Genomic DNA, 15,067 nt, shown 5'->3' with positions numbered 1-15,067 from the left:
TCTCAGTTTCCTCAAAAACCATTGACAACGGACTGTGCCTGAATATAAGTGTAACGCTGTGAGATGAATTCACAGATCACCAAAAAGTTTCTAAGAGCTTCTTTGTAGTTTTCATCTGAGGATATTTTCCTTTGTCACCGTAAGCTTCATTGCGTTCAGAAGTATCTCATTGCAGATTTCCAGAAAACTGTGCTATCCAACTGAACACTGAAGAGAATGGTGTAACTCGTGAGTTGCATTCACACAACGCAATGCGGTTTCTCAGACGGTTTTCTTCCACTTTTGAGCGGAGGATATTTCCTTTTTCAACATAGACCCCAATGAGCTCCCATATGTCACTTTGGAGACCCCAACACAACAGAGTGAGCAAACTGTTCAGGAAGGGAAGGGTTGAAGTCTGTGTGATGAAACACACATCAGAAAGCAAATCTCTCAGTAGCTTCTCTCTAGTTATTATCTGAGGATATTTCCTTTTTCAACATGGGCCCGTAGGTGCTCCCAATCTCACTTTGCAGATTCCATGAAAAGAGTGTTAGCAAACTGCTTCCTGAGAACTAAGCTGTAACTCTGTGAGAGAGATTCACAGATCGCAAAGAAGTTTCTCAGAAAGCTTCTTTCACGTTTTTAACTGATGATCCTTTATTTATCAGCGTAGGCCTCATGCGATCCAAAGTATTCCTTCTAAGGTACCTCAAAAACAGTGTTAATGGACTGTTGCAGGAAACATAAGTGTAACTCTGTGAGATGAATTCACACATCACCAAGAAGTTTCTAGGAAGCTTCTTTCTTGTTTTCATCTGAGGATATTTCCTTTGTCACCAAAAGCTTCATTGTGTTCGGAAGTATCCCATTGCAGATTTCCAGAAAACTGTGTTAGCACACTGAACAAGGAAGAGAAACGTGTAACTCTGTGAGTTGCATTCACACATCGCAATGCAGTTTCTCAGAAGGCTTCTTTCCAGTTTCATCTGAGGGTATTTCCTTTTTCACCATAGACCGCAATGAGCTCCCAAATATCACTTTGCAGAACACAAGATAACAGAGTTAGCAGACTTTTGAATAGGGGAAGGGTGGAACTCTGTGTGATGAATTCACACATCAGAAAGAAACCTCTCAGAAAGCTTCCCTCAAGTTGTTATCTGAGGATATTTCCTTTTTCACCATGAGTCCCTATGGGCTCCCAAATTTCACTATGCAGATTCCACGAAAGAGCGTTAGCAAACTTCTTCCTCGGAACTAAGCTGTAACACTGTGAGCGGAATTCACAGATCACAAAGAAGTTTCTCAGAAAGCTTCTTTCACGTTTTGAACTGATGATATTTCCTTTATCAGCGTAGGCCTCAATGCGATCCAAAGAATTTCTTCTCAGGTTCCTCAAAAGCATTGATAGCGGACTGTTGCAGGAAATATAAGTGTAAACTCTGTGAGATGAAATCACACATCACCATTAAGTTTCTAGGAAAGCTTCTTTCTAGTTTTAATCTGAGGATATTTCCTTTGTCACCGCAAGCTTCTTTGCGTTCAGAAGTATCCCATTGCAGGTTTCCAGAAAACTGAGTTACCACACTGAACACTGAAGAGAAAGGTGTAACTCTGTGAGTTGCATTCACTCATCGCAATGCAGTTTCTCAGAAGGCTTCTTTCAATTTTTCATCTGAGGATGTTTCCTTTTTCACCATAGCCCTCAATGAGCTCCCAATATCCCTTTGCAGAACACAAGATAACAGAGTTAGCAAACTGTTCCAAGAAGGGAAGGGTGGATCTCTGTGTGATGAAGTCACTCATCAGAAAGCAATCTCTCACAAAGTTTCTCTCTAGTTATTATCTGAGGATATTTCGTTTTTCACCATGGACACCTATGGGCTCCCAAATCCTACATTGCAGATTCCACGAAAAGAGTGTTAGCAAACTGCTTCCTGAGAACTAAGCTGTCACTCTGTGAGAGGAATTCACAGATCACAAATAAAATTCTCAGAAAGCTTCTTTCACGTTTTGAATTGATGATATTTCCTTTATCAGCGTAGGCCTCAATACGATCCAAAGAAGTCCTTCTCAGATTCCTCAAAACATTGATAACGGACTGTTGCAGGAAACATAAGTGTAACTCTTTGAGATGAATTCACACATCACCAATTAATTTCTAAGAAAACTTCTTTCTAATTTTCATCTGAAGATATTTCCTTTGTTACCATAAGCTTCATTGCGTTCAGAAGTATCCCATTGCAAATTTCCAGAACACTGTGTCAGCAAACTGAACACTGAAGAGAAACGTGTTACTCTGTGAGTTGCATTCACACAACGTAATGAAGTTTCTCAGAAGGCTTCTTTCCAATTTTCATGTGAGGATATTTCGTTTTTCACCATAGGCCTCAATGAGCTTCCATATATCACTTAGCAATACACAAGATAACAGAGTTAGCAAACTGTTCCAAGAAGGGAAGGGTGGAACTCTCTGTGATGAAGTCACACAAGAAAGCAATCTCTCGGAAAGCTTCTCTGTAGTTATTATCTGAGGATATTTCCTTTTTCACCATGGGCCCCTATGGGCTCCCAAATCTCACTTTGCAGATTCCACGAAAAGAGTGTTAGCAAACTGCTTCCTGAGAACTATGCTGTAGCACGGTGAGAGGAATTCACAGAGCACAAAGAAGTTTCTCAGAAAGCTTCTTTCACGTTTTGAACTGATGATATTTCCTTTATCAGCGTAGGCCTCAATGCGATCCATACAAAACCTCTCTGGTTCCTCAAAATCAGTGATAATGGACTGTTGCAGGAAACATAAGTGTAACTCTGTGAGATGAATTCTCACATCACCAAGAAATTTCTAGGAAGGCGTCTTTCTAGTTTTCATCTGAGGATATTTCCTCTGTCACCGTAAGCTTCATTGCATTCAGAAGTATCCCATATCAGATTTCCAGAAAACTGTGTTAGCACCCTGAACACTGAAGAGAAAGGTGTAACTCTGTGAGTTGCATTCACACATCGCAATGCAGTTTCTCAGAAAGCTTTTCTTTAGTTATTATGTGAGGATATTTCCTTTTTCACCATACCCCTCAATGAGCTCCCAAATATACCTTTGCATTATCCACGACAACAGTGTTAGCATACTGTTCCAAGAAGGGAAGGGTGGAACTCTGTGTGATGAAGCCACACATCAGAAAGGAATCTCTCAGAAAGCTTCTCTCTAGTTATTAGGTGAGGATATTTCCTTTTTCACCATGGGCCCCTATGGGCTCCCAAATATCACTTTACAGATTCCACGAAAAGAGTGTTAGCAAACTGCTTCCTGAAGTCTAAGTTATAAGTCTGTGAGATGAACTCACAGATCAGAAAGACGTTTCTCAGAAAGCTTCTTTCACGTTTTGAACGGATGAAATTTCCTTTATCAGCGTAGGCCTCAATGCGATCCCAAGAATCCGTTCTCAGAATCCTCAAAGACAGTGTTAATGGACTGCTCCAGGAAACATAAGTGTAACTCTGTGAGATGAATTCACACATCACCAAGAAGTTTCTAAGAAAGCTTCTTTCTAGTTTTCATCTGTGGATATTTCCTTTGTCACCGTAAGGTTCATTGCGCTATGAAATATCTAATTGAAGATTTCCAGAAAACTGTGTTAACAAACTGATCACTGAGAAGAAACGTGTAACTCTGTGAGTTGCATTCACATATGGCAATGCAGATTCTCAGAAAGCTTCTCTTTAGTTATTATGTGAGGATATTTCCTTTTACACCATAGCCCTCAATGAGCCACCAAATATACCTTTGCAGAATCCACGACAACAGTGTTAGCAAACTGTTCCAAGAAGGGAAGGGTGGAACTCTGTGTGATGAAGCCACAAATCAGAAAGCAATCTCTCAGAAAGCTTCTCTCTAGTTATTATGTGAAGATATTTCCTCTTTCACCATAGCCCTCAATGAGCTCCCAAATATACCTTTGCAGAATCCACGACAACAGTGTTAGCAAACTGTTCCAAGAAGGGAAGGGTGGAACTCTGTGTGATGAAGCCACACATCAGAAAGGAATCTCTCAGAAAGCTTCTCTCTAGTTATTAGGTGAGGATATTTCCTTTTTCACCATGGGCCCCTAAGAGTTCCCAAATATCACTTTACAGATTCCACGAAAAGACTGTTAGCAAACTGCTTCCTGAAGTCTAAGTTATAAGTCTGTGAGATGAACTCACAGAAGAGAAAGACGTTTCTCAGAAAGCTTCTTTCACGTTTTGAACGGATGAAATTTCCTTTATCAGCGTAGGCCTCAATGCGATCCAAAGAAGCCGTTCTCAGATTCCTCAAAGACAGTGTTAATGGACTGCTCCACGAAACATAAGTGTAACTCTGTGAGATGAATTCACACATCACCAAGAAGTTTCTAAGAAAACTTCTTTCTGGTTTTCATCTGTGGATATTTCCTTTGTCACCGTAAGGTTCATTGCGCTATGAAGTATCTAAATGCAGATTTCCAGAAAACTGTGTTAACAAACTGATCACTGAGGAGAAACGTGTAACTCTGTGAGATGCATTCACACATGGCAATGCAGTTTCTCAGAAAGCTTCTCTTTAGTTATTATGTGAGGATTTTTCCTTTTTCACCATAGCCCTCAATGAGCTCCCAAATATACCTTTGCAGAATCCACGAAAACAGTGTTAGCAACCTGTTCCAAGAGGGGAAGGGTGGAATTCTGTGTGATGACGTCACACATCAGAAAGCAATCTCTCAGAAAACTTCTCTCTAGTTATTATCTGACGATATTTCCTTTTTCACCATGGGGCCCTATGGACTCCCAAATCTCACTTTGCAGATTCCACGAAGAGTGTTAGCAAACTGCTTCCTGAGAACTAAGCTGTAACTGTGTGAGAGGAATTCACAGATCACAAAGAAGTTTCTCAGAAATCTTCTTTCACGTTTTGAACTCATGATATTTCCTTTATGAGTGAAGGCCTCAATGCAATCCGAGGAAGTCCTTCTCAAGTACCTCAAAAACAGTGATAATGACCCTTGCAGGAAACGTAAGTGTAACTCTGTGAGATGAATTCAAATATCACCAAGAAGTTTCTAGGAAAGCTTCTTTCTAGTTTTCATCTGAGGATAATTCCTTTTTCACCATAAGCTTCATTGCATTCAGAAATTTCCCATTGCAGATTTCCAGAAAACTGTGTTAGCACACTGAACACTGACGAGAGAGGGGTAACTCTGTGAGTTGCATTCACACATCGCAATGCAGTTTCTCAGAAGGCTTCTTTCCGGTTTTCATCTGAGTCTATTTCCTTTTTCACCGTAGCCGTCAATGAGCTCCCAAATATCAATTTCCAAAACACAAGTTAACAGAGTTAGCAAACTGTTCCAAAAATGGAAGTGTGGAACTCCGTGTGATGAAGTCACACATCAGAAAGCAATGTCTCAGAAAGCTTCTCTCTAGTTATTATCTGAGGATATTTCGTTTTTCACCATGGGCCCCTATGGGCTCCCAAATCTCAATTTTCAGATTCCAGGAAGAGTGTTAGCAAACTGCTTTCTGAGAACCAACCTGTAACTCTGTGAGAGGAATTCACAGATCACAAAGAAGTTTCTCAGAAAGCTTCTTTCACGTTTTGAACTCATGATATTTCCTTTATCAGCGTAGGCCTCAATATGATCCAAGGATGTCTTCCCAGCTTCCTCAAAAACATTGTTAACCGACTTTTGCCTGAAACATAAGTGTAACGCTGTGAGATGAATTCACAGATCACCAAGAATTTTCTAAGAAGCTTCTTTCTAGTTTCCGACTGAGGATATTTCCTTCGTCACTGTATGCTTCATTGCGTTCAGAAGTATCCCATTTCAGATTTCCAGAAAACTGTGTTAGGACACTGAACACTAAAGAGAAAGGTGTAACTCTGTGAGTTGCATTCACACATCACAATACGGTTTCTCAGAAGGCTACTTTCCTGTTTTCATCTGAGGATATTTCCTTTTTCAACATAGTCTCAATGAGCTCCCAAATATCACTTTGCAGAACACAAGATAACAGAGTTAGAAAACTGTTCCAGAAGGGAAGGGTGGAAATCTGTGTGATGAAGTCACCCATCAGAAAGCAATCTCTGTGAAAGCTTCTCTGTAGTTATTATCTGAGGATATTTCCTTTTTCACCATGGGCCCCTATGGGCTCCCAAGTCTCACTTTGCAAGTTAGACGAAAAGAGTGTTAGCAAACTGCTCCCTGAGAACTAAGCTGTAACTCTGTGAGAGGAATCCACAGATCCCAAAGTGGTTTCTCAGAAAGCTTTTTTCACGTTTTGAACTGATGATATTTTATTTATCAGCGTAGGCCTCAATGCGATCCAAAGTATTCCTTCTCAGGTACCTCAAAACAGTGATAATGGATTGTTGCTGGGGGAATAAGTGTAACTCTGTAAGATGAATTCACACAATACCAAGAAGTTCCTAGGAAAGCTTCTTTTTAGTTTTCATCTGAGGATATTTCCTTTGTCACCATAAGCTTCATTGCCTTATGAAGTATCTCGTTGACGATTTCCAGAAAACTGTGTTAGCACCTTGAACACTGAAGAGAAAGGTGTAACTCTGTGAGTTGAATTCACACATCGCAATGCAGTTTCTCAGAATGCTTCCTTACAGTTTTCATCTGAGGATATTTCCGTTTTCACCATATCCCTCAATGAGCTCCCAAATATCACTTTGCAGAACACAAGACCACAGAGTTAGCAAACAGTTCCAAGAAGGGAAGATTGGAACTCTTGGTGATGAAGTCACATATCAGAAAGCAATCTCTCAGAAAGCTTCTCTGTAGTTATTATCTGAGGTTATATCCATTTTCACCTTGGGCAACTATGAGCTTCCAAATCTCACTTTGCAGATTCCACGAAAAGAGTGTTAGCAAACTCCTTCCAGAGAACTAAGCTGTAAATCTGTGAGGGAATTCACAGATCAGAAAGAAGTTTCTCAGAAAGATTCTTTCACGTTTTGAACTGATGATATTTCCTTTATCAGCGTAGGCCTCAATGCGATCCAAAGAAGTCCTTCTCAGATTCCTCAAAAAGAGTGATAATGGACTGTTGCACGAAACATATGTGCAACATCCTGAGATTTATTCACACATCAGCAAGAAGTTTCTAGGAAAGCTTCTTTTAAGTTTTCATCTGAGGATATTTCCTTTGTCATTGTAAGCTTCATTGCGTTCAGAAGTATCCCATTGCAGATTTCCAGAAAACTGTGTTAGCACAATGAACACTGAAGAGAAAGGTGCCACTCAGTGAGTTGCATTCACACATCGCAATGCTGTTTCTCAAAGTCTTCTTTAAAGTTTTCGTCTGAGGATATTTCCTTTTTCACCAATGTCCTCAATGAGCTCCCAAATAACACTTTGCAGAACCCAACAGAACAGAGTGAGCAAACTGTTCCAAGAAGGGAAGGGTGGAACTCTGTCTGATGAAGTCACACATCAGAAAGCAACCTCTAAGAAAGCTTCTCTGTACTTATTATCTGAGGATATTTCCTTTTTCACCATGGGCCCCTATGGCCTCCCAAATCCCACTTTGCAGATTCCACGAAAAGAGTGATAGCAAACTGCTTCCTGAGAACTAAGCTGTAACTCCGTGAGAGGAATTCACAGAACACAAAGAAGTTTCTCAGAAAGCTTCTTTCACGTTTTGAACTGATGATATTTCCTTTATTGGCGTAGGCCTCAATGCGATCCAAAGAAGACCTTCTCAGGTTCCTCAAAAACAGTGATAATGGACTGTTGCAGGAAACATAAGAGTAACACTGTGAGATGAATTCACACATCACCAAGAAGTTTCTAGGAAAGCTTCTTTCTAGTTTTCATCTCAGGATATTTCCTTTGTCATCGTAAGCATCATTGCCTTCAGATATATCCCATTGCAGATTTCCAGAAAACTGTGTTAGCACCCTGAACACTGAAGAGAAAGGGTTAACTCTGTGAGTTGCATTCACACATCGAAATGCAGTTTCACAGAAGGCTTCTTTCCAGTTTTCATCTGAGGATATTTCCTTTTTCACCATAGCCCTCAATGAGCTCACAAATATCACTTTGCAGAACACAAGATAACAAAGTTAGCAAACTGTAACAAGAAGGGAAGGGTGGAACTCTGTGTGATGAAGTCACACATCAGAAAGCAATCTCTCAGAAAGCTTCTCTCTACTTATTATCTGAGGATATTTCCTTTTTCAGCATAGGCCCCTATGGGCTCCCAAATCTCACTTTGCAGATTACATGAAAAGAGTGTTAGCAATCTGCTTCCTGAGAACTAAGCTGAAACTCTGTGAGAGGAATTCACGGATCACAAAGAAGTTTCTCAGAAAGCTTTTTTCATGTTTTGAACTGATGATATTTCCTTTATCAGCGTAGGCCTCAGTGTTATCCGAAAAAGTCCTCAGGTTCCTCAAAAACAGTGATAATGGACTGTTGCAGAAAACATAAGTGTAACTCTGTGAGAGGAAATCACACATCACCAAGAAGTTTCTAGGAGAGCTTCTTTCTAATTTTCATCTAGGATATTTCTTTTGTCACCGTAAGCTTCATTGCGTTCAGAAATATTCCATTGCAGATTTCCAAAAAACAATGTAAGCACACTGAACACTGAAGAGAAACGTGTAACTCTTTGAGTTTCATTCACACATCGCAATGCAGTTTCTCAGAAGGCTTCTTTCCAGTTTTGATCTGAGGATATTTCCTTTTTCGACATAACCCTCAATGAGCTCCGAAATATCACTTTGCAGAACCCAACAAAACAGAATGAACAAACTGGTCCAAGAAGGGAACGGTGGAACGGTGTGTTATGAAGTCACACATCAGAAAGCAATCTCTTTGTAACCTTCTCTGTAGTAATTATCTGAGGATATTTCCTTTTTCACCGTGGGCCACTATGGGCTCCGTAATCTCACTTTACAGATTCCACGAAAAGAGTGTTAGCAAACCGCTTCCTGAGAACTAAGCTGTAACTCCGTGATAGTAATTCACAGATCACAAAGAAGTTTCTCAAAAATCTTCCTTCACGTTTTGAACAGATGATATTTCCTTTATCAGCGAAGGGAGCAATGCGATCCAATGAAGTCCTTCTCAGGTCCCTCAAAAACACTGATAACGGACTGTTGCCTGAAACCTAAGTGCAACTCTGTGAGTCAGACGATTTCAGAGATCACCAATAAGTTTCAAAGAAAGCTTCTTTCTAGTTTTCATCTGAGGATATTTCCTTTGTCACCGTAAGCGTCATTGGTTTAAGAAGTATCCCAATGCAGATTTCCAGAAAACTGTGTTAGCAAACTGAACACTGAAGTGAATTGTGTAACTCTGTGAGTTGCATTATCCCATCGCAATGCAGTTTCTCAGAAGGCTTCTTTCCAGTTTTCAGGTGAGGATATTTCCTTTTTCAACATAGCCCTCAATGAGCTCCCTAATATCACTTTGCCCAACCCAACACAACAGAGTTAGCAAGCTGTTCCAAGAAGTGAAGGGTGGAACTCTGTGTGATGAAGTCACACATCAGAAAGCAATCTCTCAGTAAGCTTCTCTCTAGTTATTGTCTGAGGATATTTCCTATTTCACCATGGGCCCCTAAGGGCTCCCAAATCTCACTTTGTAGATTCCACGAAAAGAGTGTTAGCAAACTGCTTCCTGAGACCTAAGCTGTAACTCTGTGATCGGAATTCAAAGATCACAAAGAAGTTTCTCAGAAAGCTTCTTTCACGTTTTGAAATGATGATATTTCCTTTATCAGCGTAGGCCTCAATGCGATCCAAAGTATTCCTTCTCAGTTTCTTCAAAAACAGTGATAATGGACTCTTGCAGGAAGCATAAGTATAACTCTGTGAGATGAATTCTCTCATCACCAAGAAGTTTCTAAGAAAGCTTCTTTCTAATTTTCATCTGAGGATATTTCCTTTGTCACTGTAAGCTTCATTGCGTTCAGAAGAATCCCATTGCAGATTTCCGTAAAACTGTGTCAGCCAGCTGAACAGTGAAGAGAAACTTGTAACTCTGTGAGTTGCACTCACACATCGCAATGCACTTAATCAGACGGCTTCTTTCCAGTTTTGATCTGAGGATATTTCCTTTTTCAACATAGCTCTCAATGAGCTACCAAATATCACTTTGCAGAACACAACACAACAGAGTTAGCAATCTGTTCGAAGAAGGGAAGGTTGGGACTATATGTGATGAAGTCATGCATCTGAAATCAATCTCTCAGTAAGCTTCTCTCTAGTTATTTTCTGAGGATATTTCCTATTTCACCATGGGCCCCTAAGGGCTCCAAATCTCGCTTTGCAGATTCCACGAAGAGAGTGTTAGCAAACTGCTTCCTGAGAACTAAGCTGTAACTCTGTGATAGGAATTCAAAGATCACAAAGAAGTTTCTCAGAAAGCTTCTTTCACGTTTTGAACTGATGATAGTTCCATTATCATCGCAAGCCTCAATGCGATCCAAGGAAGTCTTTCTCAGTTTCCTAAAAAAGAGTGATAATGGGCTGTTGCAGGAACCATAAGTGTAACTCTGTGAGATGAATTCACACATGACCAAGAGGTAAATAGGAAAGCTTCTTTCTACTTTTCAGCTGAGGATATTTCCTTTGTCAACGTTAGCTTCATTGTGTTCGGAATTATCCCATTACAGATTTCCAGAAAACTGTGTTAGCACACTGAACACTGAAGGGAAAGGTGTAACTCCGTGAGTTGCATTCACACATCGCAATGCAGTTTCTCAGAAGGCTTTTTTCCAGTTTTCATCTGAGGATATTTCCTTTTTCACCATAGCCATCAATGAGCTCCAAATATCACTTTGTAGTACACAAGATAACAGAGTTAGCAAACTGTTCCAAAAAGGGAAGGCTGGAACTCTGCGTGATGAAGTCACACATCAGGAAGCAATCTCTAAGAAAGCTTCTACTCTAGCTATAATCTGAGGATATTTCCTTTTTCACCACGGGCCCGTTCGGGCTCCGAAATCTCACTTTGGAGATTCCACGAAAAGAGTGTTAGCAAACTGCTTCCTGAGAACTAAGCTGTAACTCTGTGAGAGGAATTCACAGATCACAAAGAAGTTTCACAGAAACCTTCTTTCACGTTCTGAGCTGATGATTTTTCCTTTATCAGCGTAGGCCTCAAAGCTATCCAAAGAAGTCCTTCTCAGGTTCCTCAAAAACAGTGTTAATGGACTGTTGCCGGAAACGTAAGTGTAACTGTGTGAGATGAATTCACACATCACCAATAAGTTTCTAAGAAAGCTTCTTTCTAGTTTTCATCTAAGGATATTTACTTTGTCACCGTAAGCTTCATTGCGTTCAGAAGTATCCCATTGCAGATTTCCAAAAAATTGTGTTAGCACACTGAACACTGAAGGGAAAGTTGTAACTCTGTGACTTGCATTCACACATCGCAATGCAGTTTCTCAGAAGGCTTCTTTCCAGTTTTCATCTGAGGATATTTCCTTTTTCACCATAGCCCTCAATGAGCTCCCAAATATCACTTTGCAGAACACAAGATAACAGAGTTAGCAAACTGTTCCAAGAAGGGACGGGTGGAACTCTGTGTGATGAAGTCACACATCAGAAAGCAATCTCTCAGAAAGCTTCTCTCTAGTCATTATCTGAGGATATTTCCTTTTTCACCATAGACCACAATGGGCTCCCAAATCTCACTTTGCAGATTCCACGAAAAGAGGGTTACCAAACTTCTTCCTGAGAACGAAGCTCTAACTCTGTGAGAGGAATTCACAGATCACCATGAAGTTTCTAAGAAAGCTTCTTTCACATTTTGTACTGATGATATTTCCTTTATCAGTGTAGGCCTCATTGCAATCCAAAGAAATCCTTCTCAGTTTTCTCAATAAGAGTGATAATGGACTGTTGGATGAAACATAAGTGTAATTCTGTGAGATGAATTCACTCATCACCAAGAAGGTTCTAAGAAAGCTTCTTTCTAGTTTTCATCTGAGGATATTTCCTTTCTCACCATAAGCTTCATTGCATTCAGAGGTATCCCACTGCAGATTTCCAGAAAATTGTGTTAGCTCACTGAACACTGAAGAGAAAGGTGTAACTCTGTGAGTTGCATTCACACAACGCAATGCAGTTTCTCAGAAGGGTTCTTTCAAGTTTTCATCTGAGGATATTTCCTTTTTCACGATAGCCCTCAATGAGCTCCCAAATATCACTTTGCAGAACACAAGATAAGAGAGTTAGCAAACTGTTCCAAGAAGGGAAACGGGGAACTCTGTGTGATGAAGTCACACATCAGAAAGCAATCTCTCAGAAAGCTTCTCTGTACTTATTACCTGAGGATATAACCTTTTTCATCAAGGGCCCCAATGGGCTCCCAAATCTCACTTTGCTGATTCCACGAAAACAGTGTTCGCTAACTACTTCCTGAGATCTAAGCTGTAACTCTGTGAGAGGAATTCACAGATCACAAAGAAGTTTCTCAAAAACCTTCTTTCACGTTTTGAACTGATGATATTTCCTTTATCAGCGTAGCGCTCAAAGCGATCCAAAGAAGTCCTTCTCAGGTTCCTCAAAAACAGTGATAATGGACTGTTGCAGGAAACGTAAGTGTAACTCTGTGACATGAATTCACACATCACCAAGAAGTTTCTAAGAAAGCTTCTTTCTAGTTGTCATCTGAGGGTATTTCCTTTGTCACCATAAGCTTCATTGCGTTCAGAAGTATCCCATTGCAGATTTCCGGAAAACTGTGTTAGTAAACTGAACACTGAAGAGAAAGGTGTAACTCTGTAAGTTGCATTGACACATCGAATTGCAGTTTCTCAGAAGGCTTCTTGCCAGTTTTCATCTGAAAATATTTCCTTTTTCTCCCCTCAATGAGCTCCCAAATATCACTTTGCAGAATACAAGATAACAGAGTTTGCAAACTGTTCCAAGAAGAGAAGGGTGGAACTCTGTGTGATGAAGTCACACATCAGAAAGCAATCTCTCAGAAAGCTTCTCTCTAGTTATTATCTGAGGATACTTCCTTTTTCACCATGGGCCCCTATGGGCTCCCAAATCTCACTTAGCAGATTCCACGAAAAGAGTGTTAGCAAATTGCTTCCGGAGAACTAAGCTGTAACTCGGTGAGTGGAATTCACAGATCACAAAGAAGTTTCTCAGAAAGCTTCTTTCACGTTTTGAATTGATGATATTTCCATTATCAGCGTAGGCCTCAATGCGATCAAAAGAAGTCCGTCTCAGGTACCTCAAAAACAGTGATAATGGATTGTTGCAGGAAACATAAGTGTAGCTCTGTGCGATGCATTCACACATCACCAAGAAGTTTCTAGGAAAGCTTCTTTCTAGTTTTCATCTGAGGATATTTCCTTTGTCACCGTAAGGTTCATTATGTTCAGAAGTATCCCATAGCAGATTTCCAGAAAACTGTGTTAGCACATTGAACACTGACGAAAAAGGTGTAACTGGGTGTGTTCCAATCACAAATCGAAATGTAGTTTCTCAGAAGGCTTCTTTCCAGTTTTCATCTGAGGATATTTCCTTTTTCAAAATAGCCCTCAATGAGCTCCCAAATATCACTTTGCAGAACACAAAATAACAGAGTTAGCAAACTGTTCCAAGAAGGGAAGGGTGGAACTCTGTGTGATGAAGTCACACATCAGAAAGCTATCTCTCAGAAAGCTTCTCTCTAACGATTAAATGAGGATATTTCCTTTTTCACCATGGGCCCCTCTGGGCTCCCAAATCTCACGTTGCATATTCCACGAAAAGTGTGTTAGCACACTGCTCCTGAGAACTAAGCTGTAACTCTGTGAGAGGAATTCACAGAGCACAAAGACGTTTCTCAGAAAGCTTCTTTCACGTTTTGAACTGATGATATTACCTTTATTAGCGTAGGCCTCAATGCGATCCAAAGAAGTCCTTCTCAGTTTCCTAAAAAGCAGTGATAATGGACTGGTGAAGGAAACATAAGTGTAAATCTGTGAGATGAATTCACACACCACCAAGAGGTTTCTAGGAAAGCTTCTTTCCAGTTTTCAACTGAGGATATTTCCTTTGTCACCGTAAGGTTCATTACGTTCAGAAGTATCCCATTGCAGATTTCCAGAAAAGTGTGTCAGCAAACTGAACACGGAAGAGAAACGTGTAACTCTGTGAGTTGCATTCACACATCGCCATTCAGTTTCTCAGAAAGCTTATTTCCAGTTTTGATCTGAGGATATTTCCTTTTTCAACATAGCCCTCAATGAGCTCCCAAATATCACTTTGCAGAACACAGGATAAAAGAGTTAGCAAACTTTTAAAAGAAGAAACGGTGGAACTCTGTGTGATGAAGTCACACATCAGAAAGCAATCTCTCAGAAAGCTTCTCTTTAGTTATTATCTGAGGATATTTCCTTTTTCACCATGGGCCCATATGGGCTCCCAAATCTCACTTTGCAGATTCCAAGAAGAGAGTGTTAGCAAATGGCTTCCTGAGAAGTAAGCTGCAACTCTGTGCGAGGAATTCACAGATCACAAAGAAGTTTCTCAGAAAGCTTCTTTCACGTTTAGAACTGATGATATTTTCTTTATCAGCGTACGCCTCAATGCGATCCAAAGAAGTCCTTCTCAGGTTCCTCACAAACCGTGATATTGGACTGCTGCATTAGACATAAGTGTAACTGTGTGAGATGAATTCACACATCACCAAGAAGTTTTTTCATAAAGCTTATTTCTAGTTTTCATCTGAGGCTATTTCCTTTGTCACCGTAAGGTTCCTTGCGTTCAGAAGTATCCCATTCCAGATTTCCAGAAAACTGTGTTAGCACACTGAACACTGAAGAGAAATTGTTAACTCTGTGAGTTGCATTCACACATCGCAATGCAGTTTCTCAGAAGGCTTCTTTCCAGTTTTCATCTGAGGATATTTCCTTTTCCACCATAGCCCTCAATGAGCTCCCAAATATCACTTTCCAGAACACAAGATAACAGAGTTAGCAAACTTTTCCAAGAAGGGAAGGGTGGAACTCTGTGTGATGAAGTCACACATCAGAAAGCAATCTCTCAGAACGCTTCTCTCTAGTTATTATCTGAGGATATATCCATTTTCAGCATGGGCAACTATGGGCT

The sequence above is a fragment of the Rhinopithecus roxellana genome, chromosome 11 (genome assembly GCF_007565055.1).
Source record: "Rhinopithecus roxellana isolate Shanxi Qingling chromosome 11, ASM756505v1, whole genome shotgun sequence".
NCBI classification, from domain to species: domain Eukaryota; kingdom Metazoa; phylum Chordata; class Mammalia; order Primates; family Cercopithecidae; genus Rhinopithecus; species Rhinopithecus roxellana.
Note: the sequence above shows the minus strand (reverse complement) of the source record.